The 15643-nt window shown below is 38.4% G+C and overlaps 1 protein-coding gene across 4 annotated transcripts in view; it reads right to left on the bottom strand.

Moving 5' to 3' along the window:
- The window catches only part of MPP7 (membrane palmitoylated protein 7), a 159212-nt gene extending 143888 nt beyond the window's left edge, over positions 1–15324 (bottom strand). For 3 of the 4 annotated variants that reach the window (XM_026842257.1, XM_026842255.1, XM_026842252.1), the window contains exon 1: positions 15197–15290. The gene's annotated coding sequence lies outside the window, so the exon portion shown is untranslated. Of the gene's footprint in view, positions 1–15196 lie in introns of all 4 variants that reach the window. The other variant, XM_026842253.1, reaches the window with a different exon arrangement.
- Positions 15325–15643: the final 319 nt, after the last annotated feature.

The raw sequence follows: 15643 nt of genomic DNA on the forward strand, positions 1-15643 counted from the left end.
ATTCTAAAACTTCATCCCCAGAAGTGATGAGATCAATGACAGACATTATTACTCCATTTCCTTATTACACTATCTCAGGTTGTTAAAATATTTTCTGATCAAACATTAAGTAGAAAACTACTCAATTGCTAAGAATATGAAATTAGAATAAAACCAGATTATTTAGATGTAGATTCTACTACTCTCCAGCAGTAAAATTTCCTTCCCTGGAAAGGAGAGAGAAGAAAACCTAACCCATAAGCCTGTGGGGTACTTCGCACAGGACTGCCCCACCGCATCCTTAATAATGAAGTTGACCATAAGGCAGCTCGAAGTGCAAATTGATGGATGCAAGACAGTAGGCAAGAAGTCTGAATCTGCAGTCTGGTGGTTAGGTCACTTACCTTAAGCGTGAACAATGGGGTTATGGCACACTTGTAAAAGGAGAAAAATGTGGGCTTGAGCTCCCTCAGGTTGAGAAGGACCTAGAATCAAGGCCTCCTTCTTGGACAAATAAGCTAGATAACTGCTAGTTTACTACATATAAGATAGGCATCAAAAGCATCTTCCTAAGAGAAAACTGCAGAAAGTGGTATGGGATTTATTTTCTGAATAATACAAGGGTTACATGAATGTCTAAGGTATACTCTGGTTTCCTACTGACCAGCTTCACTGCACCAGCACTCCACATTATGTGTTTCAAATTCTAGCCAGGAAATCAGCATCTCATCAGCATACCATCCTTAGGTGCCTGCCTCCACACTTTCTTAGCCAGGAGCCTAATCTTTATGAGCTGCAGTATTGAACATCAGAAGGCTTAAGTGCTTTTTTTAAACCTGGTATATAAAACCATCCACTGCATTTTAAACAGAGTTAAGTGTTTGTTTTACTTATTCCAACACAACAGCCTTTAGGATTTTAAATGGGAAGAAAGTAGGTCAGGTCTTCCTACTGAAGGTTTTTCAAACTTTTTTTTTTTTTAATAAATTTTGTAGGTTATTCTGCAAAAAATTTCCTGCCTTTTACATCTTTCATTAATATCTTAAGCATATAAATCTTTGAAGAGTACTTTGATTTATTAAGAGCCTTAGAAGTATCAAGTATCTATAAATACTAGTCAGAAAAATATTTAAACATAACTCCAGCTTTTGATTCCTTTGTAACAGATCTGACTTATCTTTGATCACAGATTTTTGCAATAACTCATTAAAAACGCACAAAGAATTTGTCTGCACACAGATCAGCCGCAGAATATTGATCTGAACATTTAACAGCCTGAGGGGGGGGAAAAAAAACAAACAAACAAACAAAAAAACACGAAGTGGAACCCACGCACTTGAAGCAATCAAACATCTGCCTGCCTTTCAACACCACTTCCATAGGATTGCCTGCATTCCTAAATTAGTAGATACACTGTGAGTTCCTACTGCTTAAACAACCTCGTCACTTGAAGACAATGTTTAAAACACAGAATTTTCTATCTTTGTGTTTCTCTTGGTGCACTGCAATAACAAGGAAGCTACTATTCACTTCTTTTATCAGCAACAGTACAAAGAATAAGACACACCCTTTCCAGGGAACTGGAAAAACCTGCTATGTGAAAGCTGAAAAGTCTCCCAGTACCCAGACCTTCATTTGGTGATACACTTCAACAACAGAACCAATGAGAGACAGTAAGGACTTGGCCTTAGCCTAGAAAAAGTAAAGCTGAGCAGAAAAGCAAGGGCTGCGTATAAACACACCAAGATAAATACAAAATAGTAAGAAAAAACTATTTAAAATAAAAATACAATCTTGGCACAAGAACTGGTTATTACCAACTGATGATGAACAAATTTATGTTGAATATTACAAGCAGCTTCCTCATGTTTAGAGCAATTTAGTGTTGGAACAGGCTTCTAATTAAAGTAGTGAGGGGAAAAGGCCCAGCTGCTTTTTAAGACAGTGCTCCATATGTCTATGACTGTATGACATAAAACCTACAAAAGCATGAAAATAAACTTGATGAATAAGAAGGTCCTTTCCTGTCCTGCGTTCCTAAGAGAACAATAACTTGTCAAGCAAATAACATCATTCTGATACAACACTATTATATAGCCATCTGCCAGGCAATAGCCAGGATTAATTATACCACAGAAAAAAAAAAAAAAAAAAAAAAAAAGATATTAATATCACAGCAGGGCAAACTTTGCCAAGAATAAACTTGATAGAGTATCTTTTTATAAAATGTCTTAGACCTGTAACCTCACTTCTCATAATTCCATGCTAAAAATTCGCTCCCCCTGCGAACAAGAGCCACAAAAAGCACACCTCTCATGCAGTACTTGCTCCCAAATCTGAAAGACCTTCACTTGTTTGGTCTCCATGCAACTAGGCAGTCCTATCACCTGCACCCCTAGCATTCTGTACCTACGCAGCAGATCATCTTACCCGAAACAATTTTATGTCTAACATACTTAACAGGCTCTTTATTTTCTACAGTTGCTACTACATTCAGCTCAGGCAGCATGATTCAAAACTGGCTGTCAACTGCTTTGCCATTGAAAGGTTCAAATGGCCACTTTTGCCCACATGTCATTATCCAGTAAAACTGCAGCAACCATGATGGTTTAAAACAATTGGTTAGACATGATCAGTCTGTAGAAATAACACATTCTATTAGGCTAAACTACAGTTTGAAAGAGCAGATGGGTCTTTCAGTCACACCAGCCTTTCAACTTGTTTGACATCTAAAGGTATGTGTAGTAAAGTATACAAGTTGGTCTAATACAGACTATTACCTGCCCCTACAAGTCTTTCAGGCTAGGTGACTGACACTAACAGGTACAGGCCTGGCTAGAAGGGATCTTTATATCTTCATTTTATTATTGCTGTGTATCTGAAATTGAAGAGAAACTGCAAAATATTTTTGGCTGATATACTCCACTTGCTTATTTGCAAAGTCCCTGATCACATTATGTATCTTATTGTTCCCTTCTAAAGGCTTATATCAAAATACAACAGGGTGATTCGTGGAAGAGGGGAAGTATGAGTACTCATCAGGAGTTGTACATCCAAAGGAAACCAAACATGACCATTCACTACTACTCATAATGCACAAGCTCAGGACAGTCACAGAAATTACATGGCAGCATAAAAAAAGCAAACTATAGGAGATGTTTTTTTCTAGATGATACCTGATTGAGTTGTAGTAGCCAAAACTCAATTATTCAAGTAAGTACTTAAAACACATTTTGAGAACAGATTCTTTGGCCGCTGTCAAACAAATGGTCCAGACACAGCCTGTCAGAGACAAAAGTTTTGATATCAGTCTTTACCAATAGCTAGACTGCTACACCAAAACAAAGGTTGCTTTACAGCTATTTGTTATTCTCTTTTCCTATACATCCTCTCTTGGTTACTTCTGAAGAAAGTATAACAGATCTTACATGCTCATCAGCAGAGCTAGAGTATATATTTTTCCCTTTATTAGCACATAATTTCACTTTAAATTTAGAATTCAAAAGCATTTCCTTTTTTCAGTTGATTTCCCCTCTCCCTATCTCTTGCAAAACCATTGTAGTTAAACACATAGAAAAGGTTTGCGGAACAGGAATTAAACTTCTGTCTGACGAGTAAAATTTATGTAAATTAATCTCAAACTGTACTTTATTTTCTTAGCGAAGCACAGAGCATGGTATCTGCAAGGGAGCATTAGAATCCATTTTCAGTTAGTTTATATCACACCATAACATTTTCCTACCATTTTAGTTCATCTGCTTACACTGGAATGCCAGTGCTTTTTTAAAGTTGTCATCAAAATAGCATACACTTTTATTCACTATGAGAGCCTGCAGATCTGATTTATAGTATATTCCAGACATATGACTGCATAATTCAGACTAGTTTAAAAAAAAAAGTATGCTGAAAGAAGATACTACCAAGGACTTGCCACTAGCCCTGCTGAGCATAAGAGGACATATTTTACTTGACCTACCCTACTAATCTCAGCAAGCTGGACATTAGCAACAGATGCAAAGCTCAAATGACCACTTTCAAATCCTTGTTACAGCTCCACCTCCAGCCTTTGATCATTTTTCATCTGGAAGTAATAAACGGATCTCTGCTCCCTGGCCTATGTAACAGCGTCCTCGTAATCCACCAGTTGATCTCTAGTACCAGGAAGTGGGATTACACATCTCAGTATTGGCTGCATTTCTCCCCATCACATATAGAAAGGGACATACTGGATACCAACGAGATAAATTTCAGTTATCTTAATTGTTTACAGACCATTTTGATTATTTTGCTATAGGAGTAGATATCAAATTACAAAACTACAACAATGTAATATATATGCATTTTGATATTTAAATTTTGACATAGTCTGACACAAAAGTAGCTAAATTGTAGGATGAAATCTACTCAAACCAGTTTTCATTTCTCTAAACATTACAAAATTGTAAACACACAAATTGCACTTTTGCACAAATTTATCTTAAACTGGAATAAAGTTAGAAAGAATATCTTCTACCTCAAAAGGTCTTTACCTTAAAATAAGCATTAAAAACCGCAAACTGAACTATTCAGAAATGATGTAAGCAGTGCAAAGCATACAGAAGGAAAATCTGTCTATACAAAACTAATTTAGAGCACTCAGGGCCAATTCTTAACATCTCCCTGTTTTCTATCTCAAAATGCACTCACTTTGTCTTCTGCTTCTTCCAAGGTGCACCTACAGACAATTTACAGAATTTACAGTTTATCAGATATTCTGATTACTCTCCTATACACGCCCCTGGCTGGTGTCCAGGCAGCCTGAATGATTTAGCTATGCCACTGCAATGACAGCAAAGGAATCTGGTGTCCCAAGTAGCACAGGGATTTGTCTTATTTTGAAACAACACTTTCTGAAATACTGCCTTGGAAATACATATTGGTTGATTCCTCTATACAAATTCTGTATCTCAAGTGTAGTTATTTATGCCAAGTCTCAGGTTGATAGTCATGCAAACTTGCAGTTTTGATTAGCAAGTTTTCTTTCTTTCTTCATTTATATTTAATGTGAAGTTTGCAGAACTACATAGGACATTCTGGCAGCTGGTACAATCACACGCCAAGTCATAAGCCTAAGGCTCCCACGACAAAATGTCAAATCAGTGACCCTGATTCACCAGCAACAAAGAAATAAATCTGCCTCATTTCAACTGCCAGAACACAGCCTGATTGATCTGCATGGAGACAAGGTCTCAGCATCAAGTCAACTACTACAAGGAGAAGTCTAAGCCAGACTGACCATACTGTTCTCACTTCAGTATTGTTTAAGAAAGAAATGGAAAAGCAGAACGAACACTATGCCCCATGGCAATGCAACTTACTGACTGGGAACCACTGACCTAGACAGTGGTACCATGTCATTAATTCATATGCTAGAGCTGAAATCGGTTTCTTACTTGGAGACCAGAACAGCTCATCCCTTGACTCCTTAGAAAACAGGCTTTTAAAGTTTTTACCATCCCTCTTTTAACTACAAGTTTCCTGTATGATCCAGTAGATCAGATGAGCTTTTTCTTTAGCTTTACTTTTTCTGGAAGTACAGTACTACTACTCTATTCCCTTCCAACAGAAGTTCAGGAAGAATTTTTTCTGAAACGTGCTGCTTCTACTAAAAGAAAGGTAAGCACCTGACATTCTCCTTTTTTCGCCTCATGATTCTTTTTGCTTTTTCACCTTGGCCCAGGAAAGGTTTCACTGTCAAAGGAGGTAGGGAAGACCCTGTAAGAGAGGTTTGCTGCAAAAGTTATCTAAAACTCAAGGTCAAAGGTTTCTCTTAGTAACAGCTATCAACGAACCTGAACACCAACATATTCAGCCTCCTTGCAGTGAGGGCTGTCTTGTACTTGAGTATATACACTACAAAATATTTTTTATGTATAGTAAGTGTGCATATGAGAGAGTTTATGCATAAAACCATCCAACCTCAAGACAAAAAAAAAAAAAAAAATCATTGCAAGTAAGAGGAAATTTTGTACTTTCCCATGTGTTTATAACTTCTAGTTTCTAAATTTGTAAGTGGCTCTGCAACAATGTAAACACTGGATTTTGCATTACCTATTACAGTCTATATCCAGCAACGAAAACATAACATTGTAAAAAAACATCACAACATTTGGCATAAGGTAACCAGACATGAGGCTTTCAGCCAGGCTGTGGCATGTTCTTATTTCTCTGTTGCGTAAGCAGGCTATACATGCCTGTCACATATGTCCATATCAAAACTCATCTCTCCAGTCAAGCATTCAAATATAATATCTCCGCATACTAAAGAAGGAATTTTGGAGAAGAAAAGGTCATATCGTTACTTATTAATTCAGAACAATATATTATTACATGTAAGGTCTCTAAAAAGTATTCCGAGAACTACAGAGAAATCTGTTTCCTTCTAAAGGCAGCAAAATAATTACAGAGGAAGAAGACACAGTATCCACTACCCAGGAGAAGATACAAGGCAGAAACAGCATCAAGACATTAGTATTTGTTAAGGCAGAATTAAAACCAAGCCCTGCATGAAAGAGGTACAGGGTAACAGTATGATTTAATTCATGTATGATGGCTAGCACATAGGTCATAAGGCCAGCAATAACTAGAGAGCACTAAAGGAAAGCTTAGCCCTTCCCTTACTGTCCTCTCAAATGCACACCTAAACAGAAGGTAAATCACCATTTGAATTTGATCTGACAGTGAATGAGAAGCAGCCCACTGCAAGGAAAGGGATGAAGACCTCTGACTTCTGTAGTGAGGACACTGTCCTTCTAGACTGGGATCCAGGAGCAACAGAAGCATGCTGGAATTTTGCAGACAGACCACAGCAGCTCCAACCACGTCCTGAGCAGGCACTGGAAGAAGGACACACTCTTGGTTTTACCCCAAAGCTGAGGGACCTTATGAGCTGCAAACTAGCAACCAAACAAATATTTAGCCTTAAGTACCACAAGATGAGATTTGCTTTTGTACAACTGTGGATAATAATTCATTATTTAGATCTTCACAACATGGGCAAATTAAGAAATCTCAACTAACACATGTAGCTGCTCTGACATACTGGAAACTGTCAATACAAACACACTGAACAGCCACAGAAGGTCCAATTACTTAAATTAATACTTTCCTGTTCCTATAGTCTGTTAGTCTTAGACTGTACTAATGTGCATGCCACATTTTCTTTTCAGGAATCTGGAGATACTATATTCATGTAACCAAGAAGGTGTTTTTTCTTCATGAACTACCCACCACCATCTCAACTGACCAGCTTGTGAAAATGTACAATGCACCTGCTAGCACTACATGTCATTCCAAAGACTTTTATCTGTGATGACAGTAGGGTTATTTTCATAAACTGCAGTGTTTTCATAAGTAATGCATGTATCTATTGAACTGATACATATATTCTTAAATATTAATGCTATATCCAAGCTAGATGAAAGCATTAAAGAAGACAGAGTAAGTGATTTAATAAGGTGGGACATTTAATTCCCTGATGTAAACTAACAGGATGTAAAATGGTGCGTTCAGTCCTTGGATAAAGCAACCAGAACGCCTCCTGTTTTCTTTCAAATTTAATTGCTATCACACATAGGAAGCCAAAAACCACTAGCCGAAACTCATTAAATAGTGTGATAAAGCTGAAAGTCTGAGGAGTAAAATGTAAATTCAACGTTACACTTGTCCACCTACTCAACAAAGTTACAGAATTAAATATTGTGTTACAGCTGCTGTCTGCCTCTATTAATAGAGCAGTAAAAAGGGTATTTAATGAAAACGTATCTTACTACAGGATGTTTTAATTCTGAACAATTAAAAAAAAAAAATCTAACACCACCTTTGGTTTGCTGAACCAGAAGTGAACCACTGGTAAAGAGTTACCAGGTTAAGACTACCTGTCTTCATATTACAGGTTAATATATTTCTTTGTAGTTTTTTCAGTCAGTTAAGGTGATGATAACCAACCAGTAATGATTTGGGTCACCCCCCACTATCTCTTCTCCAGAAACAAAAAGTAGCATTTTGAAAGGTTTCTGAAGTTTCCTTGGTGTTCCATGATTTATTAAATATAATTAGTAGATCAGCCAGGTCCTACTGTGAGAAAAGATTACCGAGTTTGCAAACCTTTCCTAACAGGTATCGCCTACAACTCCTGTGCTGTGTGAAATACTGGGGTCTGTTTCTCCCCAAAATTCAAATATTTGTTATATTAACATCTGAACAGATATCAGGTATCTAGAAAAAGTAAATGTTTTACAACTCTGCTATAATATCCAGTAAATGTTTTACAACTCTGCTCTAACATCCTTCTGTACCTAAAAATATTTAAACTCTTCTTCCACAGCCATGTCAGCTACAAATTCTTCCATGTAGCCAAATTTCTGTACTGGTTTCTAACACCCTTCTGTTCCAACCCAAACTTTTTTTTTTCTTTTGAAATGAAGGTATTTAACAGTCTTCATTTATCACTGTGAACAAGTTCGATAAAAAGCCCTAAGGAGAAGGAATCTTAATTATCTGTATTAAGTAATAAATGCATATTTATCATGGAATCAGGAGCAGAAATAATATTGAATACAGTACATATTGTTAGAAAACAGTTTTTGTAGCTTCTAGGAAACAAAAGTTGTTCATAGCTGGCACAATGAAGTTTTCAACTTTTTTCCAATTGTGAAACTGTTCCTTTGACTCCCATTTCCTCCAGTAATTGCCCTGTGAATTCCTTCCCTTCGTGGCACTCACAGCAGAACTTTCCAGAACGAACTGCCCAGGAAGACATTTTCCTCCACTGTTGCAGTCCTGAAATCTGCTGTTTACAGTCATAAATTCTCCTTTGGTGCAAGATGCATAACCACCATTTGCTAGAAGAAGTTATCTTCCAGTAGAAACAGAGGACAAATACGACAGTATTCAACTGTACACATTTGCTAGCTGTAGCCATGGTTCTAAACAAAGGACAACATCCGTCTTTTCTACACTCCTTCCAAAAATGCATTTCCTAGATGACTGACTTCTATCTTGCCTCAGTAGTCAGATGCTGCACATTATTTTTCTCTCCGTTTTAACCACCATGATTTAACCATCTTGCAATTAAATAGTCTTCCCTGAGAAGCACCCAGGGTGTCTGGCCCGACCTGTTCCAGGTCTCACTGCCCAGGCACATGACTCTCACAGCAGTCAGATGAGGGACCAAAGGCACCACTCAGCACTTACCTCAAAGCATGCCACTCAGAGATTTATCCCCTGAGGTTTGTTTGCCATTTTGATACCCTTGCTCAGGCTGGTTATGGCAGCTGGAAGGTGGTCCAAGTCACTGTCTGTATCATATTTCAAACACACAACAAGCTTTCAACGCAGGGAGCCACACACTGCAGCTTGATCAGGATAGTTTAAGACTGGCTAGGCTATAGTACTAGTAGTGTCTTCTTAATACCAAGATAAAATTTCTAGCACATCTAATTTTGATGTTATTAAAGTAACAGATTTGGATCGTTGGCAAAGTAACCAATCTTTGAATAAGAAGCCTATAGCAGCTGTGAGGTACAGACTAGATGTTCCTTTCCCCATAGGAAATTAAATGCTAGAACTTAAATTGGCGGGACTGAAGTTACAGGTTAGCTATGTATGTGCTGCAGGTAAAGACTCACTGAATCAGTTAACCTTGGAGATCAGGCAGCAAAGGGCTCCCTTTAGGGTCTCTAGGATCTACAGATGGCAAGAGAGCAGCATCGAAGCCAGGACTGGGTGTGCCCCAGGCAAGGCAGCTAACAAAGGACTGCTGTTTGCCCTGGTGGGAGCAACAGTAACTGTGCCTTGGAGTAGAAGGGACAGCATTAGGGGAGGAGCGAGGATTTTTAGGTATGACCTGCAAAGTAGATATTTCATACCCTCGTTAGACTTTAGCCTCTATTCAGAAGCTGCCCGTTCAGAAGTTGCCTTTGGTCACTTCTCCAGCACTGCTAGTCTCAAAATGATGCAGCTTCACTGTACCCGCTTCCACACGCACATTTCACTTACAGTGCAATCCTAACACAAAAGTTAACTGTGTTCACAGCTTCCCAAATGACCCAGATTACAATGAGATAATTAACTGCTCATGAACAACTATTCATTGAAAACCTCTTATCACAGTATCTGTTAAGCCATTGAAAACCTTCATTACTCTATCTGTCAAACCTCTGAGAAGAAATTTAAGACTGTTTCTTTAGATCAGTTTTCTTTTTGCAACTCTTCCGGACTGCGATTAAAAACTAAAAAAAAAAAAAAAAAAAAAAAAAAGGCAAGGCTTTCTATCAGCTGAACGTGCAAGGTGTCCTCTAAAAACACAAAAAAACCCTCTCCATCTGCTAGTTGAAGCTTCTGATTTGGGCACATGTAATGTGTGAAATAATTACGTTCCACTCGCTTTTATTTATAATTAGCAATGTCAAGTCCGTTTCTTTAGATAGCATTCATAGCAGATTGTCTGTGAAATAACAGCTCTGCATTTCATATCTGAACCTACATTGTTCCTTTTGGAACAGCTTCATTTGCTAAAGCCAAGCTCAGTCCACCAAACAATAAATTATGAAGGGAAGAAAGATTTTCTATGCTCTTTATATAAATGGATGTGTACGTTTCCAAGTTCTGAGACATAATTAGTAGCTCTGAAGCAGTTTTACTCTACACTTCAAGTTGTTATACAATTCATAGTGCAACGTGTTTTGTAATCAGTCATCATTAACTGTTGGCTGTATTAGCAATACACTTTCCTATTTTTTCAAAACTTACACCATCATATATAATGGAATACCATAAGGAAATACAGTCATTCTTGACTCAAAAAAACAGAGACTGTCTTTACAAGACAATGAAACAACACACAGCTAAGCATACTTAGACCACATATTGGTACAACAACGTTTCACCACTTTATTTATTAGTATTACACATGATACAAAATTATTCTTGGTCTGTCATACTAATTCACACATTGTTCAGGACCATAGAAAACAAGTCACAGCCTAATTCAGTATCCGAAAATGGTGGGCTAAAGAGTAGTCATAAAGTGATCCTAGCTGGATGACTGTCTTCACTTCAACGGGGATTTAAGGTATGCATTTTCCAGACTGGAGCTGAGAATCTATGGAGCCTGAAGGAAAAAGGAAAGGCTAATAGTAATACAACATTGGTTCTAGTCAGTGTTGGAAATACTACATACTTCCATGTTTTTATTCTAAATGTTAGGAGCGTAAGTTTAAAGTAGTTCACCTCCCAACAACTGTTTCTCCATGAAGCTCTGCAGAAATAAGAAAAGCCAGAAGAGACTTGTTTGAGCTGGGAGAGAAAGGATTTCAGGTTGCAAATTTGTTCGCCTTCCATGCCTGTCCTAGACAAATTGGTCTTAAAGCCATAATTAAGCAATATAATGATTTCAAAATGGGTACAGGTAAGCTTTATCTAACATATAAACACCCATAAAACTTCACAGACTTATAATCACATTTTATATGTGAACAATAAGCAAGTTCTGGTGCGAAACTAGGTGTAAGCCTTCTCCTATTGCACTTAATGGGTCCATATTGGAAACCCTTTCACTTGTGCCATCATGCTTGTAGTAAAGATGCTTATTTCTTTGCTTCATGATAGCTAATCACTCTGCTTTGGAAAGCTGCAATAACCTCAAAACCATTACTAGCTGTGCACACTGACATTCAGCAAATGTCTCTTTCAACACTCCACCTGGCACTGTGCGCTGCCTACTCCTCATACAAACTGAAAACATCTGATGTCTCCTTCTGGCAATAAACTGCAGGAGCAGAAATGGAGCAGCAGACCACAGAATGCATGTGAGTAACAGAACCACAGCAACCCTGTTACATGTATGGCAAGCACCTAATAGTCAAAATGGTAGGAAACATCAAGATGTTTCTGTGTTCGTATGTCACCATCTCTTCCACACACTGCAAACCACAATGATCACATCTCCAATTTCAGAGTTATGCTATATATTTTGTAGTTGTAGTTTATGGATTTGTTCCACAATCATCTTTAAATACTGGTGTCATTGAGAATGTAAACAATGAGTTCATGTCAGGAGCTTTTGGTTGAAGGCTTATTACCTCACTGACTACATTGCACATGGTTCAAGAACTAAGAAAGCTTGAATTTTTATTCTTTAAAACTAACAATCAACTGCCAAGGCTGATTTTATTCTTTTTTCTTCTATTAAAATATTCTTTTATTAAAATATGACATACTTTAAAGTGGTGCTGTCTAGGCTGGCTTTTAACTTGATCTTTTATTTCATGTAAGTAACATAAGAGCAGCAATAGTGGGATTACATTAGCCTTCACAGCTAAAGTGACAAAAGGATGTTGACCACAGTAAAAAGATGTGATCCCAAGAGCTTAAATACACTAAAGCCCTTTTACATTAGCAGCTCATCTTTCCTCCAGAGCTGGGATTGATACTACCCATAACTCATAATGTAGATGGATAAACCATTTTCAGGATAAAACCTGGAGTCCTGAAAACTAGTCTGCTTGATTCTATTGCTTAAGAACACATTGAATTTGTTAGCCTTCCAAACTGTAGGGAAAATTCAAGTTGTGTTCTTTGGTAGCTAAGCATAACTGACATTGATATTCAAGAACATCAAAGTAAAGTTTTGTGCATCTTCAGACATGCACTATTTTTGTTTCTACTGGTTTGCCCCTAAATGTAAGCCTGCTAGCTGAAATAAAGTGTATGTCGATGTATCTCTATCATTTATTGCTGTCTTTGGAAACTCACTTGTCAAAGAACTTTACTGAATACTTCATGGTAATGCTCAAAATGGTTCTGTAAAATAAACAAATGGAGAGTCAGAGCTGTTCTCAGACCTGCCATACAGCTAGGATGACACGAGACAGAACTAGTGGTCTGAAATGTCAAGGGATATTAAGGATACTGCACTGTAAAAGCTATTTGAAGTGTATTAAATAATGCTTGCTCCCTGTCTCTCTACCTCTGTAATACAGGGCAAGGCACTGTATTAGGTAAGTACTGTATCTGATATAAACACCCACGAACCACTGAAAGCCAGTATAAATTAATTCTGCTATATTATTAAATTTCTAAGGCTAAAATTAGGAAGGGACAAGTAAATATACTGCATCTTTTCCTTAATGAACAAGAAACAGTAGCGACCAGAATGAAAACTTTCCAGGAGATAGGGTCAGTAAGAATATATACACCACAGGCAGGGATTAAATTGCATTAACACAACTATGTGGGAAGCTTTCTTGACTCCTACACATAATTCACATAGTTCTAGATGGTAAAACACTACAACAGCTTTCCAAAAGATACTCCAGAAGACAATTAACTGCTAGTAGCAAGACTGGATTTTTTTTCCTGCTTTTACTTATTATCATAGCAAGTTCTACAGTAAATCTTAACACAGAGGAACCAGTTTAGAGGGAAGATGCTACTGAACTACTTTTTATAGATCTTTCTGCTCCCTTCCATGCTCGTGGGTACCCAGGTACTTGCCACATAAAAAGGGGAGATTCTGCACAGGAAAGCAGAACTAAGGCTGGAGTTTCAGCGAAAGGCAATGCTGCAATGTCATAAAAACAGACAGAAGTTGCAGCAGATTCCAACAACAATGTCTTCGTGAGAAGCACAGTACTCCCACAAGGCACTCAGGAAAAGACTGGAAATTGCCACTCAGAAAACATACTTGTGACCACTTCCTATCAGGAGTTGGGTTGTCCTATAAATGTTAACAGAAATGCAGATAAGCATCCAAAGTAAGAGTACATTCATCAGCATGCTTTCTCTGCACCTGGTATTGACTTCTATACTGTACTCTTAAAAAAACACAGCTCTGACACCTGCCTAATTTAAAATTGAAATTCTGAATGGCAAGCTACTACACAGAAAAAGTTTTATTACAAACACAAAAATGCCATACTAGCTCAGCTTCAAAGTCCATCTAACATGGTATCCTGTCTCTAATAAGGACTGCTAGTGGATGCCTAAAGAGAAAAATAACAGAGTAAACATGCAGCAACCCTTCCTTGATGTACTTTGCTAGTTAACAGCAACCTGAAGCTCTGGGACTTCCTCTGTCTCCTTTTAAGTGTACACATGTAAATACAAACACATTCACGTTAAAGTTCAAAGCTATTCTGAGTCTGAAATCATTTAAATCAACTTTTCACCGCTTAGGTTACTGCTTTACTCCTTTGCATTCTGATGAGTAAACAGGCACAGTTGAAACTGATGAGTCTCATTCATTCATTCCCTAGCACTACAAGATTAAATCCCCAAACCTAAATTAACCGTTGCTTTAAGACAGCTTTTAGAAGCTACATGCAATCACCCATTCTGAATACAAAAACACTTACTCAATCCAAACAGTGATATCTAGCTAAATCCTAATGTCAATTCTAATTGAGATTAGAGATTGGATCATTCACATCAATTAGAACCACCAATAACCCAGTTGTAAATTAAGTAAAATCTTTCTGTAAATATGGCCAAAGTGTAAACATCCCTCCGTAAAAGAGACCTGAAGAATAACAATAATACTTCATACCAAAGTTCTTATTACTCTATTTTAAAATGAACACTTACAAGAGATAGGCTTAACAAAAAAACATGCCTCATTAAAACAGGGCTCTTGATCCAAGTAAACTTAAAATAAGAACTCTGAACCTCATCTAAAAACCCTAACTCTAAGAAACAAATGCTGAATTCAAGTACTGAAGATCGTCATGAGGTCTAAAGACGCTGGTTGCCACTGTCCAGACTACTCGGTATTCTTCAAAAGGAAAAACTCTAAAAATCACTTAAAGCTATTACCCCTGAAGTTATTCTACAGATTATTTAGAGGGAAGGAAAGGCAAAGAAGTGGTAAACTGTTCAAGAAATCAAATCAAAGAAAAAGCTCTGGAAATATAGAAAGGCAGTTTGTTAGGTTAAATAAAACAAAGCTAGGAATTCAAAGGTGAAAGCGTAAGAGTAGCATGCAAAGGCATCTACTACTTGTCTGAACTCTTACATCAAATACTACCATTTACATTCCTCACATGCAACACGCCAAATTAATAACGCTATTTATTACTCAACAGTGATTAAACGCAGGCATTAACAAAATCAGTAAGGAGCTGGCTGCACAGGTGAATTAAGTTATTCTCAGTCAATTCATAAAAACACCTCATAGTACCGATAGCCTATAAATTAAAGTTTATAGGTCTCCTGAGCCCGTCTGGTGTCACTTAATGGTTTAGTCCCATCCATTACCTGCTATAAACGAGCTCTCCTCAACTCCTCCCGGCAGGTTTTAAAAGCGAGGCACAGCCGAAGCGCTAGCCGTGATTAAATCCACTCTTTCCCCCCGCCCCTCTCACCCACCGTGGTGCCCGCGGAGAGGTCTCCGCCCCGGGCCTGCCTCCCGCGGGCGCGGATCGAGACCTTCCCTCACGGTACCGCCGCGGCGTCCAGGGGCCGCGGGAGCCGCCGCAGTCCGACGGGAACCCCCAAGCGGAGAGCGGGGCACGGCCCGCGGGGCTCCCCCGCCGCCCGCCCGCCTCGCACGCCCCAGGGGGGTTCACCGGGGGGCGGGGAGGGGGCGGGGGCCATCTTGGAACCGGCGCCCCGCGCAGGGGGCACG

Source organism: Athene cunicularia, assembly GCF_003259725.1.
Source record: "Athene cunicularia isolate RWA chromosome 2 unlocalized genomic scaffold, athCun1 chr2_part1, whole genome shotgun sequence".
NCBI lineage: Eukaryota > Metazoa > Chordata > Aves > Strigiformes > Strigidae > Athene > Athene cunicularia.